A 14,636-nucleotide genomic window follows, 5' to 3' on the forward strand; every position below is an offset into this window, starting at 1 on the left:
CAATCAGCTGAGCCATAAATGTCATGTGACTACTTACTCTGGAGCTGTTGGGAAATGACGTCATCACTACAATTGGCTGATGGCACCACAAGAACGGTCACAGTCCCAAAATGTTTCATCATTTTTATTATTTAGTTTTTATTTCTGTTTAGTTTAAATTAAAAATTCACTTTTAGTGAGTTTTTAAAATTATTTTAATAGTTATTTTATTGTATTTTAAGTTTTATTTAAAAAAAAATACACGCATGCAGATAGATCTAGATAGATCTTTGCCACTAGTGGTGCAGAAATTGCACACTGCACCTTTAAACATTTCTGTTGACTTTTTTCACAGTGAACCTGCAGCTTTCCCAGATGGCACTCTGTGTTTGTGTGTGTGTTTGTGTCAGGGTGCACAACCTCATACTTGAGACATGTGTCTGACATTAAAATTGATTTGACAACCTCCCTACAAAACCAAACCAGTCTACTGCTGGGGCCATTACTCAGAGTTGTTAAGTCGAGTATTAAAAAAACAAAAACGTTTACAGCACTGTCCTCTCTCTCTCTCTCTCTCTCTCTCTCTCTCTCTCTCTCTCTCTCTCTCTCTCTCTCTCTCACTCACACAAACACACACACACACACACACACACACACAGATACAGAGATAACTCCCTGATCTCTGTTCCACATGCTTGGCAACCTTATCCAGCGACAGTCACTTATATTATTATGGAAAAATAGCTTATCTGTCTCTCACATAACACACACACATTTGCTTAACTCCTCATCAGAATCATGCTGACAGAGTGTAATGTAGTTTAGAGACTGCTGAGTGTAGAGTAGAATCAGATTTTCTGGAGTTTTCCATCTCATTAAAGGCCTGGCCTTAGGTCACCATCCTTTCTTGTGCTCTTTCTGGCTCTCTCGTTCTTTCTCTCAGGGGAAAGGTGCACTCCATACTGAGTGAGTTGTGCGTATTTACTTGCTAAAAGGAGCATGTATGTTTTCTCTGTAGATGTTCAAATGATGCAGTGGAAAATAAAACCTTCCATGCTGTGTCTGAGATGGGAGCTTTAAGTTTCCACATTCAGACGGGGTCGTTCTGAGACCCAGGCATTTGTGACCTCTGTTCATTCACCTTGGCTGTTCCCATTGCGCTGGGTAGCCTGCGGGATGCAGGTGAATGGGAGGAAGCCTGACAAGTATCACTAGTGCTCTGATCAATGAGAGAGCACAGGAGTAAGCCTAAGATTGTGTGTTTAAAGACGCTCCCTTGGGATTTTCAACCTGCACATTGTGTTGTGGTGCTTTTACTTGATCTCTTGATCTTCTTGGAGAGAAAAATAAGGAAATGCACAAATGTACATGGGTAGTTGATACTTAAGATCATTATTATTATTTCCATCAACATCAAGATTTATGTTAATATATACACTACTACGTTTCAGGGTCAGTAAGATTTATTTTTATTTTTTTAAAGAATACTGTTATGCTTAACATGGCTGAATTTATTGATCAAAAATACGAAAAAGTTACATTATTGTAATTTAAAATACCTGCTTTATATTTGAATGTTTTTAAAACTCTACAGGTGCATCTCAATAAATTAGAATGTTGTGGAAAAGTTCAAGTAATTCAACTCAAATTGTGAAACTTGTATATTAAATTCAATCCACTCAGACTGAAGTAGTTTAAGTCATTGGTTCTTTTAATTGTGATGATTTTGTCTCACATTTAACAAAAACCCACCAATTCACACTCAACAAATTAGAATATGGTGACATGCCAATCAGCTTATCAACTCAAAACACCTGAAAAGGTTTCCTGAGCCTCCAAAATGGTCTCTCAGTTTGGTTCACTAGGCAACACGATGGGGAAGACTGGTGATCTGACAGTTGTCAGAAGACAATCATTGACACCCTTCACAAGGAGGGTAAGCCACGAACATTCATTGCCAAAGAACCTGGCTGTTCACAGAGTGCTGTATCCAAGCATGTTAACAGAAAGTTGAGTGGAAGGAAAATGTGTGGAAGAAAAAGATGCACAACCAACCGAGAGAACCGCAGCTTTCAAGGCATACAGGCGCTGCGGTCAAGGCATACAGACGTGTCAAGGAATTTGGCTACAGTTGTCATATTCTTCTTGTTAAGCCACTCCTGAACCACAGACAACGTCAGAGGCGTCTTACCTGGGCTAAGAAGAAGAAGAAGAAGAACTGGACTGTTTCCCAGTGGTCCAAAGTCCTCTTTTCAGATGAAAGATTTTGTATTTCATTTGGAAACAAAGGTCCTAGAGTCTAGAGAAAGGGTGGAGAAGCTCATAGCCCAAGTTGCCTGAAGTCCAGTGTTAAGTTTCCACAGTCTGTGATGATTTGGGGTGCAATGTCATCTGCTGATGTTGGTCTATTGTTGTTTTTGAAAACCAAAGTCACTGTATCCATTTACCAAGAAATCTTGGAGCACTTCATGCTTCCTTCAACTGACCAGCTTTTTGAATTTGCTGATTTCATTTTACAGCAGGATTTAGCACCTGCCCACACTGCCAAAAGTACCAAAAGTTGGTTAAGTGACCATGCTGTTGGTGTGCTTGACTGGCCAGCAAACTCACCAGACCTGAAACCCATAGAGAAACTATAGGGTATTGTAAAGAGGAAAGTGAGAAACGAGACCAAAAAATGCAGATAAGCTGAAGGCCACCGTCAAATAAACCTGGGCTTCCATACAACCTTAGCAGTGCCACAAACTGATCACCTCCATGCCACGCTGAATCGAGACTAAAGCAACTAAAGTAATTTAGTTTAGACTAAAGTAATTAAAGCAAAAGGAGCCCCTACCAAGTATTGAGTACATGTACAGTAAATAAACATACTTTCCAGAAGGGCAACAATTCACTAAAAATGTTTTTATTTGTCTTATGAAGTATTCTAATTGGTTAAGATCGCGAATTGGTGGGTTTTTGTTAAATGTGAGCCAAAATCATCACAATTAAAATAACCAAAGACTTTAAATACTTGTCTGTGTGCATTGAATTTATTTAATACACAAGTTTCACAATTTGAGTTGAATTACTGAAATAAATGATTTTTTCCAAGACATTCTAATGTATTGAGATGCACCTGTATTTGCTCATGTGATGAAAAGCTGAATTTTCAGTGTCATTACTCCAGTCTTCAATGTCACATGATCCTTCAGAAATCAGTCATTTTACATGGGGGCAGCTGTCGACTAGTTACCATAAGGTCGCAGGTTCGAGTCTCTGTGCTGGCAGGAGTTGTAGGTGGGAGGGAGTGAATGAACAGCGCATGTTTATTTATTATTTTTGATATCTTCCGTGTCTGGAATAAATTATCAATAGTGTTTTTTAGTTTGTTTTTGGTTGCTCAGTTGTTCCCAATTCTCTGTGATACTGTAGTCAGTAGATATTGACTCTTTCTCTCAGTCTACATTGTCTATGGGATTTCATTATCTGCAGGTGAAAAAGCAACAGCAATAACACATATGAGAACGTATATAAAGAAGAAAACATGATAAAAATAAACTTTAAGTGATCCAAGGATACTTTCAATCCCCTCACACCTTGCATTACTTCTGGGAACACTTGCCCACTCTCTAATACCTCCACAGACAGACAGACAGACAGCCAGCGAGACAGGACAGAGTCACAGTTGGTGCATGAGGACGGGTATCTGAGTTTATGTAACTGCCTCAGCAGGTCCGTCTCAGTGCAGAGGTGGGGGGTGGAGGGCAGATGAATCCGTATTATTTTCTAGTTACATAATATTTAGTGTTTGAAGAGCTGGCAGCATTGACTAGAATTTTTTTTTTTTTTTTTGCCATCTTTACTCTTTATTTTTAAGGACACCACACACACACTCAAACAAGCGCACACTTGTACACATGATGCTTTCTGAATCCTCTCAAAACCTCTGCTTTCTCCAGAAGATTTCATGTCAAATAAGGTTGACTGAGCCTCACTTTCATCGCACGAGGTGAAGATAGCAGGACAGTGATTTGATCTCTGGCTCTCTACAGGCAGATGATATAAGTGTGCTTTTTACATTACCGCTGCACTTCTGTGGACTCTGAGTTACTTTCATTTTACTTACTCATAGTTACTTACTTATTTTTCAAAAAGAAATTCTTATAAATATTATTACTTTTGGAGTACCATGTAAAAGAAATGCATGATATACCATTACAAAAAGTACTGTGGTGGAACAACGATTACACTTAATTTTACACTGTGTATTTACAGTATACTTACAGTGCATTTACCCAGGAAAGCACTGGTTTAGGGGTGGGCTCAAGGTTCGTACCTAATTAACCAATTATTGTAATTGCTATAATAACTACATATGCAAAACAAAGTTTCTTTGGACATGGTACTACCATGGTGTTTTGGACATGTTCTATGGTAGTACCCTGAAGTACATGTACATGAACTTCAGTACTGTGGTATATACTATCTTTATTATTATTATTATTATTATTATTATTATTATTATTATTTTGAAACAATCTCACCGTATTCACCAAGGCTTTATTTATTGAAATAACAAAAACATTAATATTGTGAAATATTTTTTACAATATAATATAACTGTTTTACTTTTTTATATAATTTTAAATTGAATTTATTACTGAAAATTATGAATTTTCAGCATCACTACTCCAGTCAGTGTCACGTGAGTTTTCGTTAATCAATATTCTGATTTGCTTGCTAATAATAATAAGAAGAAGAAGAAGAAGAAGAAACCGTATTATTATTATTATTATTATTATTATTCTTAAGTCTTATATTTTTTCAGTGTTTTTATTTTTTTATTTTTATAAATGTGGTTAAATACAGTTAAATACAGCATTTATTTGAGAGGGAAAAAATCTTGTGTAACAACATAAATGTTTTTATTGTAACTTTTTATTTCATGCATTCCTGCTAAATAGTTTCTGACCCCAAACTTTTAAACATTGATTTACTTCATAGCATCTACCATCTGATACAAATTACAGTACCATGCTAGTTTAAAGTTAATTAAATAGTCTAGCATTACTATATTCTGAGTCTAAGCAGCTAGCAATTACCCAGAACCCCTTTGCAACCACAGAGTAACATTCTAAAATCCACACTAAACACCCTTTTGTGCAAGTTTTCAAACAATTCTATTGCTTTTAACAGATTTTTGCATCGCAAGTCTGAGGGTATGATGTGGTTCATCCAGCCCTCCACGCTAAAAGAGGAAGCGTTATGAAGATTGCTGTTTGTTCTGACATTTCAAGCGATGCTTGATGCCCGTCTTGATTATCTTCTTTAAATCCCGTCTGATTTGCCCCGGTCACCTGTGCTAGTGTTTGTGCATCCCCGTACGGCTCTTGAGCAAGAGGTGTTTCCATAGCAACAGGTTTCTATAGAAACTGGATCACAGTGGCTGCTGGAGGGCGAGCATGACTCATCCTGCTGAGGGGGTTCAGCAAAGCCAAAAGCAACCAAAGTTTACTCTCATACACTTCTAGCAGCTGCAGCTGTGTTGCAGTCACTTAGCCAAAAAAAACTGTGGTATTACCATGAAAATATATCACGGTAAACATGACCTGAGGTGATACAGTGAAATTCGTGAACCATGTTTTTTATCTTGTACTATAGTACTGTTTTTGTAAGGTTTCACGTTGATTGTGTCTATCGCAAACGTTTGTGGTTAGTTTTAGAGTTTCTGTATTGAACTCTTTAAGGATATTTTTATATGAAATGATTTCCTGCTAATTAAATCTGAGAACAGTGAAGGTTTCCTAAATTAGACGTGTGTGTTTTCTCACTGCACCTGCTAGCTTCAGTCAGGTTTTGTTAGGAAAACAGCAGAAGAAGGGGAATTAAATTGTCTGACTTGCTTTCAGTTTTGCAGTTTGAGAAGTCCAACACCGCCAAATGGTCTATTTGTGTTCTTTTCAGTTTCATACGCAGAAACACATTATAATGAACCGTGAACATCCTGGTTTTGGAACGGCTGAGCATAATGTGTGTTTGTGTGTGTGTACACAGCAAACAGATTTTAGTTTTATGTTTGACAGCTGCCGTCACTGAGCAGATCTCCCAGTCTGCTTTGATTCATATTAGCGCCCAGATTGAAATCTTAACTATAAGAGGAAACAAGCTCATCTCGTTTGATTTCGCTCTTCTCAAGAGGACACGCTGTCAGGAGTTCAGAGAGTCAACAACTTTATACTGAACTGTTTATTTGTGTATATATTGGTATTTAAAATCAGTGTTCATGCTTGTTTACATGCTTGTTTACAAGTCTTCATTGCTGTGCGTCTGCAGAGGCTGTGGAATCAAACTCTGACCTTAGAAAAAAATATAATGTGTATTGTGCATGATGTAATAAGGGCTGTTAATTTAATTTGTTAATTTAGAAAAAATATATGTGTGTGTGTGTGTGTGTGTGTGTGTGTTTACATAAGCAAAATTTAAAGCAACATTCTAAGAATCTTTTTTATTTTCTTTTTTCAGAATACTGTTGAGTGGCCTTTTTTTTTCTTTGGCATTTATATGGCTTCCAGCAGGTGCTAACTGTAGTCAACACAATCTATTTTAGCTTGCACATGCTTGTGCAAGTTGTTTTCAGTACAAAGGCACAAAGGCTAACTGGCTCTGAGGTTTCTGTGAGTAATAGTGTGTCTAAGACACTTATGGCTGATTGTGACACATATAGCACTCGTTTTGTCACCCTTATTAGGCAAGGGAAGTTCAAGGGAGGTGCCAGCATGGTCTTAACTGAGGTCAGAGGTCAAGAAGGTCACTGTGCTAGTCTTATTTTCAGCAGATACTGCTAAAAACGCATTTCAAAACTAAAAGAATCACAGTGTAGATTTTTAAGTATGATTCACTTTATTAGTAGCAGAGGCTTTAGATTGCAGTCCAGATGTTTTCATTGTCTGTAAATCTTTCAGCGTACCATAGCTGACATCAGGATAATCCAGGTGTTCAGGTCTAGATCATAGAAGAATATGACCTTTGTGACTCCTCAGATGATCTTTTTTCATTATTTTACTGGAAAAGTAAAATTATTATTATTTTTTTTTATCTAAAACCATTAATTAACCAGCTACCACTTACGAAAACTTTTACCAGCAGGGGCATTACATATTATTATTATTATTATTATTATTATTATATATTTTTTTTATGTTTATAGAAACTTATTTATTAAAATAGTTGCATTTATTGAAAACGTTTTTTTTTTTCAAGTGTATTATTCATTTTTAGTTTATTCATTATATATATTAACCTGGATATCCCAAACCCCTCCTGTTCATTTTGTCAACTTCTCTTGGCTGTCAGTGGAGAACATTGAAGCTGTCAGATTCCTTTAAACAAGATGCTTTTCAAATGATTGCCAGTGGGCTGCTGTAAACTTAATTGTGTCACAGCTCAGCATTACAGCATACATGGGTACTTCAGAGAGATGTTAGTGTGTTAATACCAGGCATCTGTGAGTCCATTTATGGATGTCAGTGCTGTCAAAATTGTTGCTCAGGGGTTATTCCACACCCTCCCTAATCTTTCTCTCTCCCCTTTCGTGGCTTTATTCCAGGATCATTCATTTTCCTGAGTGACTGCCACACGTCAGTGTGCGTCTGCCAGACTCGGTAATCTCGGGGTCACTTGACTCCTGTGTCAGCGTCCAAGGACGTTCTGTCACTGAGCTTTATGTGTGTGTGCACCATGTGTGCATGTTAGAGAGAGAACCAGAGAGAGCGATCGCAAGGGGGTTTGCATGACTGGGACCTGCTGGAATGGAAAATACCGTCCACGATCCATTACAGGACAACACAGGGGGAAACCCAGAAGCCCTCCTGCGACGTGCAGCCAAAAAGAGAGAGTGTGTATTGGGATATTGTGCTTGATGTTCGGAAATTCACACGGTCGCACGGCCCAAAATAGATCCCTAATCTGTTAACAGGAGTCCGGTTATAGTAAATCAGCTTTGATTAGCATGGGTCAGGGATATTGATATTTAATGACCGACCTGAAATCAGCCTGACACAGTTTCTCATGTACACATCTGAGCAACAAGGCCCTATACGCTGATCCCAGACCAGCGGTCATGTCTGAAGTTCCCAGCACAGATTAAAGCAGGTCACCGGACTCCAGATGCAGAGTCATATTGTTTAAATCATTTTTGGCATGACACAGCATTGAAAAACTCTTCTGACAGCATTGTGTGTGAAAGAGAGAGGCAGACCATATTCAGAGTGTTTGGCTGGATGTTTTGGGCTATATTTATTCATGGCTTCGAAGTGGAACCTTGGTTCCCAGAAAGGGTTTTCCATACAGATACAGCTTGGAGTTCAAATTCTCTCTCTCTCTTGCTCTCTCTCTCTCTCTCTCTGCGGTGGTGGTGATAGCAAACTGGTCGTTATCAAGCAGTGTCTGTGTTGAGGTTTATAGACAAACAGTTTCCAGGGAGACCACCTTGTGTTCTGACAGATCTGTGTTGGATCGTTTGCTGTAACTTATTTTGCCAATAAATCAATAGTCAAGCTGTTTGTCAACAAGTTATGTAAATAGTTACTAAATGAAATGTGTTTCTACCATGTCGGAGCTGTACCAAACAGCTGTTTCTTTGCTTTGGTATTAGACTAAATCATCTTAAATGTTTCTGTGTAGTGTTTTTGAGTAAGCGTTATACAGAATCATATTTAAATTTATTTTATTAAACATGATATATCAGCAGCCATTACTCTAGTCTTTAGTGTCACATGATGGTTCGGAAATAATTTAATATGCTGATTTGGTGCTCAAGAAAAATTTTGTATTTTTTCAATATTGGAAACAGTTGTTCTACTTAATATTTTTATGAAAACTATACTGCTTTTTGATTCTTTGATAAATAGAAGGGTCAAAAAAACAGCACGTTTATGAAATAGAAATCTTTTATAACTTTATTAATGTCTTTACTGCTCCTTTTGATCAATTCATTGGCATCCAATAAAAATTTGATTATTAAAAAATACATTTTAAAATATTTACCTAAAAATCATGCTGACACCAATCCTTTGAATAGTAAAGCATGATTTTTTCTTGACTTTTAAAATTGTTATTTCTAGTCCTGGTCAGGGAAAAATCAGGAATAAATTCAAAATTTAATGCAAAACTTCCATGTGTATATATAAATGCACATTTATATAAATATATAGCATCAAATAACCTTCATACTAAAGGAGCTGATGCAGTTTGGGGATTGTTTTAATCCATTAGGAATAATTATGTTCTGAATGTAAATTGTTCACAATTTGTGACCCTGGAGCACAAAACCAGTCTTAAGTCGCTAGGGTATATTTTTAGCAATAGCCAGAAAAACATTATGTGGGTAAAAATTATAGATTTTTCTTTCATGCCAAAAATTATTAGGATATTAAGAAAAGATCATTTTCCATGAAGATATTTTGTAAATTTCCTATGCTAAATATATAAAAATTTAATTTTTGATTAGTAATATGCATTGCTAAGAATTCATCTGGACAACTTTTCAAAGGCGATTTTCTCAGTATTTAGATTTTTTTGCACCCTCAGATATCAGATTTTCAAATAGTTGCATCTCAGTCAAATATTGTCAGATCCTAATAAACCATACATCAATGCACAGCTTATTTATTCAGCTTTCAGATGTACACTTAAGACTGCTTCTGTGGTCCAGAGTCACATTGAGGAGGAGCATAGTAGAGTAAAGTAGGTCAATGATGATATTGTTTTGTCTTCTGGCATCATTTTTGACCCTCATATCATTGCAACCCTCTAGGATTTTCCATCTTCTGTAGAAAACAGAAGATGATGTTTTGAAAAATGTCTGTTATCTTTATCCAGTCAGCGGGATTCAAACTTGTTTGGACCCCACCATTTATAAGAAAATTCTGCTTTTGTGGTCAAAAGGCTTGCATTGACATGAGGTTGAGTAAATTATGGCAGAACTTTTATTTCTGGCTAAATGTTTCTGTAATCAGCTGTAATGTCAGTCTAGTCCCTATATTAACTGGTGGAGTTCTGAGCTGCAGGTTGTTTGAATGCGACTCTACCAAGTCTGATGACAAAAGACCTGTTCCTCTAAGTGAAAGTGTGTTGTTTCCACAGCTACGTTGGTATCCATAGTGACTGCCATCCCATGGGCGTCCTCAGGGCTGCCAGACACACTGCCCCATATACTTAGTGTTATCCACTCAAACACACACACACTCACTTTTGCCCTATTTACCTAGTGCCTTTAGCAGCTGTAAGTGTATTCATTCCTCTTGGGGTGTAGTAGTACAGGAGGACTACCCTTTCTCTCGCTCTTTTTCGGTTTCTTTTTTAGCAAGAAGTTCAGGGATAATTGCCTAGAGTTATTAAATTGTGTTTGGATGGCCACATAGTTTTGCTGGTGTGGTGTGTTTGAATCTGTGATGAAGTGGGCGGAGCAGCTGTTTGTTTGTGTGTTTAGAGAGAGGGTGTGTATGTAGGCGGGGGGTTTTAGAGGCTGCCACACTCATTAATTAGAACAAACAATCTGTCTGACTCCCACGGTGTGTGTGGATATGTGTGTGTGTAAGATGCTGCAAACAAGAATTGGGATAAATAGATAATCTGCTATTTTTTGCCGTGAATTATACCAGATAGAAACTTGTTTGTTTGATAAAGAAATACATGCATAAAGCATTATTGTAATGCAGAAACGATTTCTGTGTTAATTATTGCATAATTGTAATGGAGAAACTGTTGTCGTTGTACTTTATCGGTCCATGCCTGTATGACACAAAGATAAAAAAATGGACAAACAAGGAATCTTATGTTGTTTCGGAGTAAATAATGATGAAGGTTTTATTTTTTAGATGAACTACCCTCAGTTTTTAATTAGAAACACTACAGTTGAAATGCCAAGATTGTAAAAGTAAGATATAAATATATATATATATATATATATATATATATATAAATATATATATATATATATATATATATATATATATATATATATATATATATATATATATATATATATATATATATATATATATATCGTTTTGAAAGAAAGCTCTTATGCTCACCAAGACTTCATTTATTTGATCGAAAAATGCAGTAAATCAGGAATATTGTGGAATATTATTTCAATTTAAAATTACTCGTTTTCTATTTTATTGTATTTTAAAATGTAATTCATTCTTGTAATGCAAAGCATAATTTTCAGCATCATTACAACAGTCTTCAGTCAGTGTCACACAATCCTTCAGAAATCATTCTAATATGCTGATTTGAAGAAACATTTCTTCTTATCGTTTTTTAAGATTACATAAAGAATAGAATGATTCAAAAGAACAGTGTTTATTTGAATTAGAATTTTTTTTTATTATGTGAATGTATTTGTGAATGTAAAAGTGTCAGTATTTTTTAAAAAGAAACCCTGCTGACCCCAAAAGCCTGAACAGTTTATATTTATGCATTGAATTGAATATATTTAAAATAGATAATTTGACCTTGACCACTCACTGGGTGATTGTTATTTTTTTATTTCTGCATATTTATTCACAATGCTCCCTTTGAATTTGGTCAGAAGAAAGGGTCTTACATGGCTATGTAGCGTCTAGCTAGGCTGCTTACTGTTTTAACACTGTTAAATCGATGTCGTCATAAGAAGTATTAATAGGAAATCACATGTCCTTGTGATAAGCAGGTTCCCACTAGAGAATGGGCTAGTGAGAATGGCTGCATTTTTGTGTGAAGTGTTGATGGGATGTGGGCACTTTGCTGATTTGTTGACAGTTACAGCACATACTGTAGCAATTTTTATCATTTTTTTTTATTTATATAACCCTAATAATACAGACTGAAAACGCCCATTTTGCAGGTATATGCTTTTAAAAGACAGACAGGATATATTTTCACACAATATGGGCTCTTTTGTGTGTTACATCATGACCCAAATGAATTCCTTTTTTATTTTTTTGCAATGTAGAAACTTTAGTTTCCATGGCAACCTTGTGTAGGAAATTGCCAGAGTCTTGGGAAAATGTTTTCAGCCAAGTCATTTGAAGAGCTCATAAAAGACACCTACTTGAAGCATCCCACCATTTGGCAGCAGAGAACATCCACCCAAACCTCCACGTCTCTGATCTTAAAAACACAAATACAGACAGATTCAAGCTGTTATTGATGATCAGGAAACCAGTGAATGATTTGCGAACCTGTGTGCTGCTTGTATGCCGTGTCAAAAGGCCATTGGCACCAGTCTGTCTGGTTCCACGGCTGCTGGCAGCCAATTAGAGAGGCTGTTCGGCTTGTATAATTAAAAATATGTTATGTAATGGCCAGGTGCTGAGAAATAGATTGAAAGACTAAATTATCTGTTCTGGCCATTTGTTCATTGGCAGGATCTGACATGGAGGTTAAAGGTCAGTCGGATGCATTTGGTTAATTGCAGAAATCAATATGCTGGAACATCTTAAATCAGAATCTAGCAATCAATATTTATGAATCACTCACAAAGGTGCTAAAGCATCAGCTCTCGCCCAGCCTACACTAAACACTATACACACACGCAGACAGATGCGCAAACATATATATATATACGTATGCATGAATGAACTCAAACATATGCACATATGCAAAAACATGCTTTCTGGCACTCATAGTCAATAGTGCGCATCTGTTGGTGATGAATGTATAATTTATGTGGTTTGCTGTCAGTATGCTTTCATTCAGAATGTTCTGGAAATCCGTTTGCTCGCTCAGACACATTTATCTTGCTTGCTACAGTGGACATGGGATTTTATAAGAATTTTTTTCGTATTTTAAAGGCATTGACTGTATTTGCCAAAATGTGCTGCATAATGCAACAGACCTTACTGAAGCGAATTAGGGCTGCACGACTTAAGGAAAAAATGACTAACATTAAAAAAGATTAACAAATACTGGAACAAATGTATGTCTCTTTGTTAGTTAATATTAGTTAATGCATTAAATATAGTTAACAATGGAACACTTTATTGTAAAGTGTTTACCATTTGTAACATTGTTTGTACAGTAGGACTGCAATATATACAATATAACTATCAAATAATACAAATAGTAAGCAAAGTTATTGTAATTATTGTAATACACCTATTGTAAAATTTCACTGTAAAATTAAATATGGAGTATTTAAAGGGGGGGTGAAATGCTCGTTTTCACTCAATATCCTGTTAATCTTGAGTACCTATAGAGTAGTACTGCATCCTTCATAACTCCAAAAAGTCTTTAGTTTTATTATATTCATAAGAGAAAGATAGTCTGTACCGATTTTTCCCAGAAAAACACGACCGGCTGGAGGCGTGACGTGTGGGCGGAGCTAAATGATCAAGAGCGCCAGTAGGCTTTTGCGTTGAGAGCGTTTGGAAGCTGAGGAAAAAAACCAACCCAAACAAACCATGGCTAACAGTCAGATTCAGCGTATATTTATGATCCAGAGGCTGAAATTTAACAAGAGCAGCCCCAGCAACGACGTCTCTATGTGGTATGTACTTAAACTGTATGTATTTGCTTAGCGGTTTTGGAAAATGACTAAGTTCCACTTTGTAATACTTTTTTTTTTTTTTTTTAAGCTGTACATGTGGAAAGTGCAGTTTGATGATAACATCGCATGTTGTTTACTTGATGTGCTTACGGGCCGATAGCTAAGTTAACAACACAGAGATATTTGAAGCAGTTTCACTCACCGCCTGCGGTTCCAACACATGATCGTGACCCTTTTTCGTTGGGACTGCATTATCCTTAAGAAATAAACGATGTGCAAATCCGTCGTCAAACTGGGCCTTGTTTGTAAAACAAGCATCTTCGAAATGCAGGGAACAAACAAAAACACTTGCACAACTCCGTCGATGCTCTGTAAAAATAAACTCCATCCACTGGTCCCTTAATGCTGTTTCTCTTTTGGTAATCTGTGCAGGGTTGTCTTGAATTAAGGAAATTCAGCTCCATCTAACGTCACACAGAGCCATACTCGAAAAAAACGTTCAGAAACTTGTGACAAAGTATTTTTGGAACAGAAATACTCCTTCAAACGTACAACTTAATTTTTGAAACTTTGTCCATGTTTAGCATGGGAATCCAACTCTTTAACAGTGTAAAAAACTCAGTATGCATGAAATAGCATTTCACCCCCCCTTTAAGAAAAAGTAATAATAACACTATTATAGTACAACTGTAAAATGCTAATATTTATGGCTGCTAATATATATGTAATGCTAATATTTATGGCTGTAGTATTTATTTATTCTTTTTCATTTTTAAATATTAAACTATACAACTAAGGGGGTCATATGATGCTTTTTTTTAAATATCATTATTTTGTGTATTTGGTGTAACAGAATATGTTGACATGCTTTAATGTTAACAAAACACATTCTTTTTCAAATGTAGGTCCTCTAAGCCCCTCCACTCTCTAACGAGTCTTTTTTATTTTTATATTATTTCCCGACAGGGGCAGTCTTCTCTGATTGGAGAACTGACCCAGTGCATTGTGATTGGCCGAACATCACAAACACTCGTCGGAAATGTAACACCCCCTTTCCATAATCACGAGCTTCATCTTTCAAAATAAATGTAAAGACAGTTAATAATGTACTTAGTTTTACCATCAGTTCAAGCCTGAAAGG

At 36.4% G+C, this 14,636-nt stretch overlaps 1 protein-coding gene across 8 annotated transcripts in view; it reads left to right on the forward strand.

Moving 5' to 3' along the window:
- ece2a (endothelin converting enzyme 2a) overlaps positions 1–14,636 on the forward strand; it is a 62,182-nt gene that overhangs the window by 38,726 nt on the left and 8,820 nt on the right. The window lies entirely within an intron of this gene.

Source organism: Carassius gibelio, chromosome B2 (assembly GCF_023724105.1).
Source record: "Carassius gibelio isolate Cgi1373 ecotype wild population from Czech Republic chromosome B2, carGib1.2-hapl.c, whole genome shotgun sequence".
NCBI lineage: Eukaryota > Metazoa > Chordata > Actinopteri > Cypriniformes > Cyprinidae > Carassius > Carassius gibelio.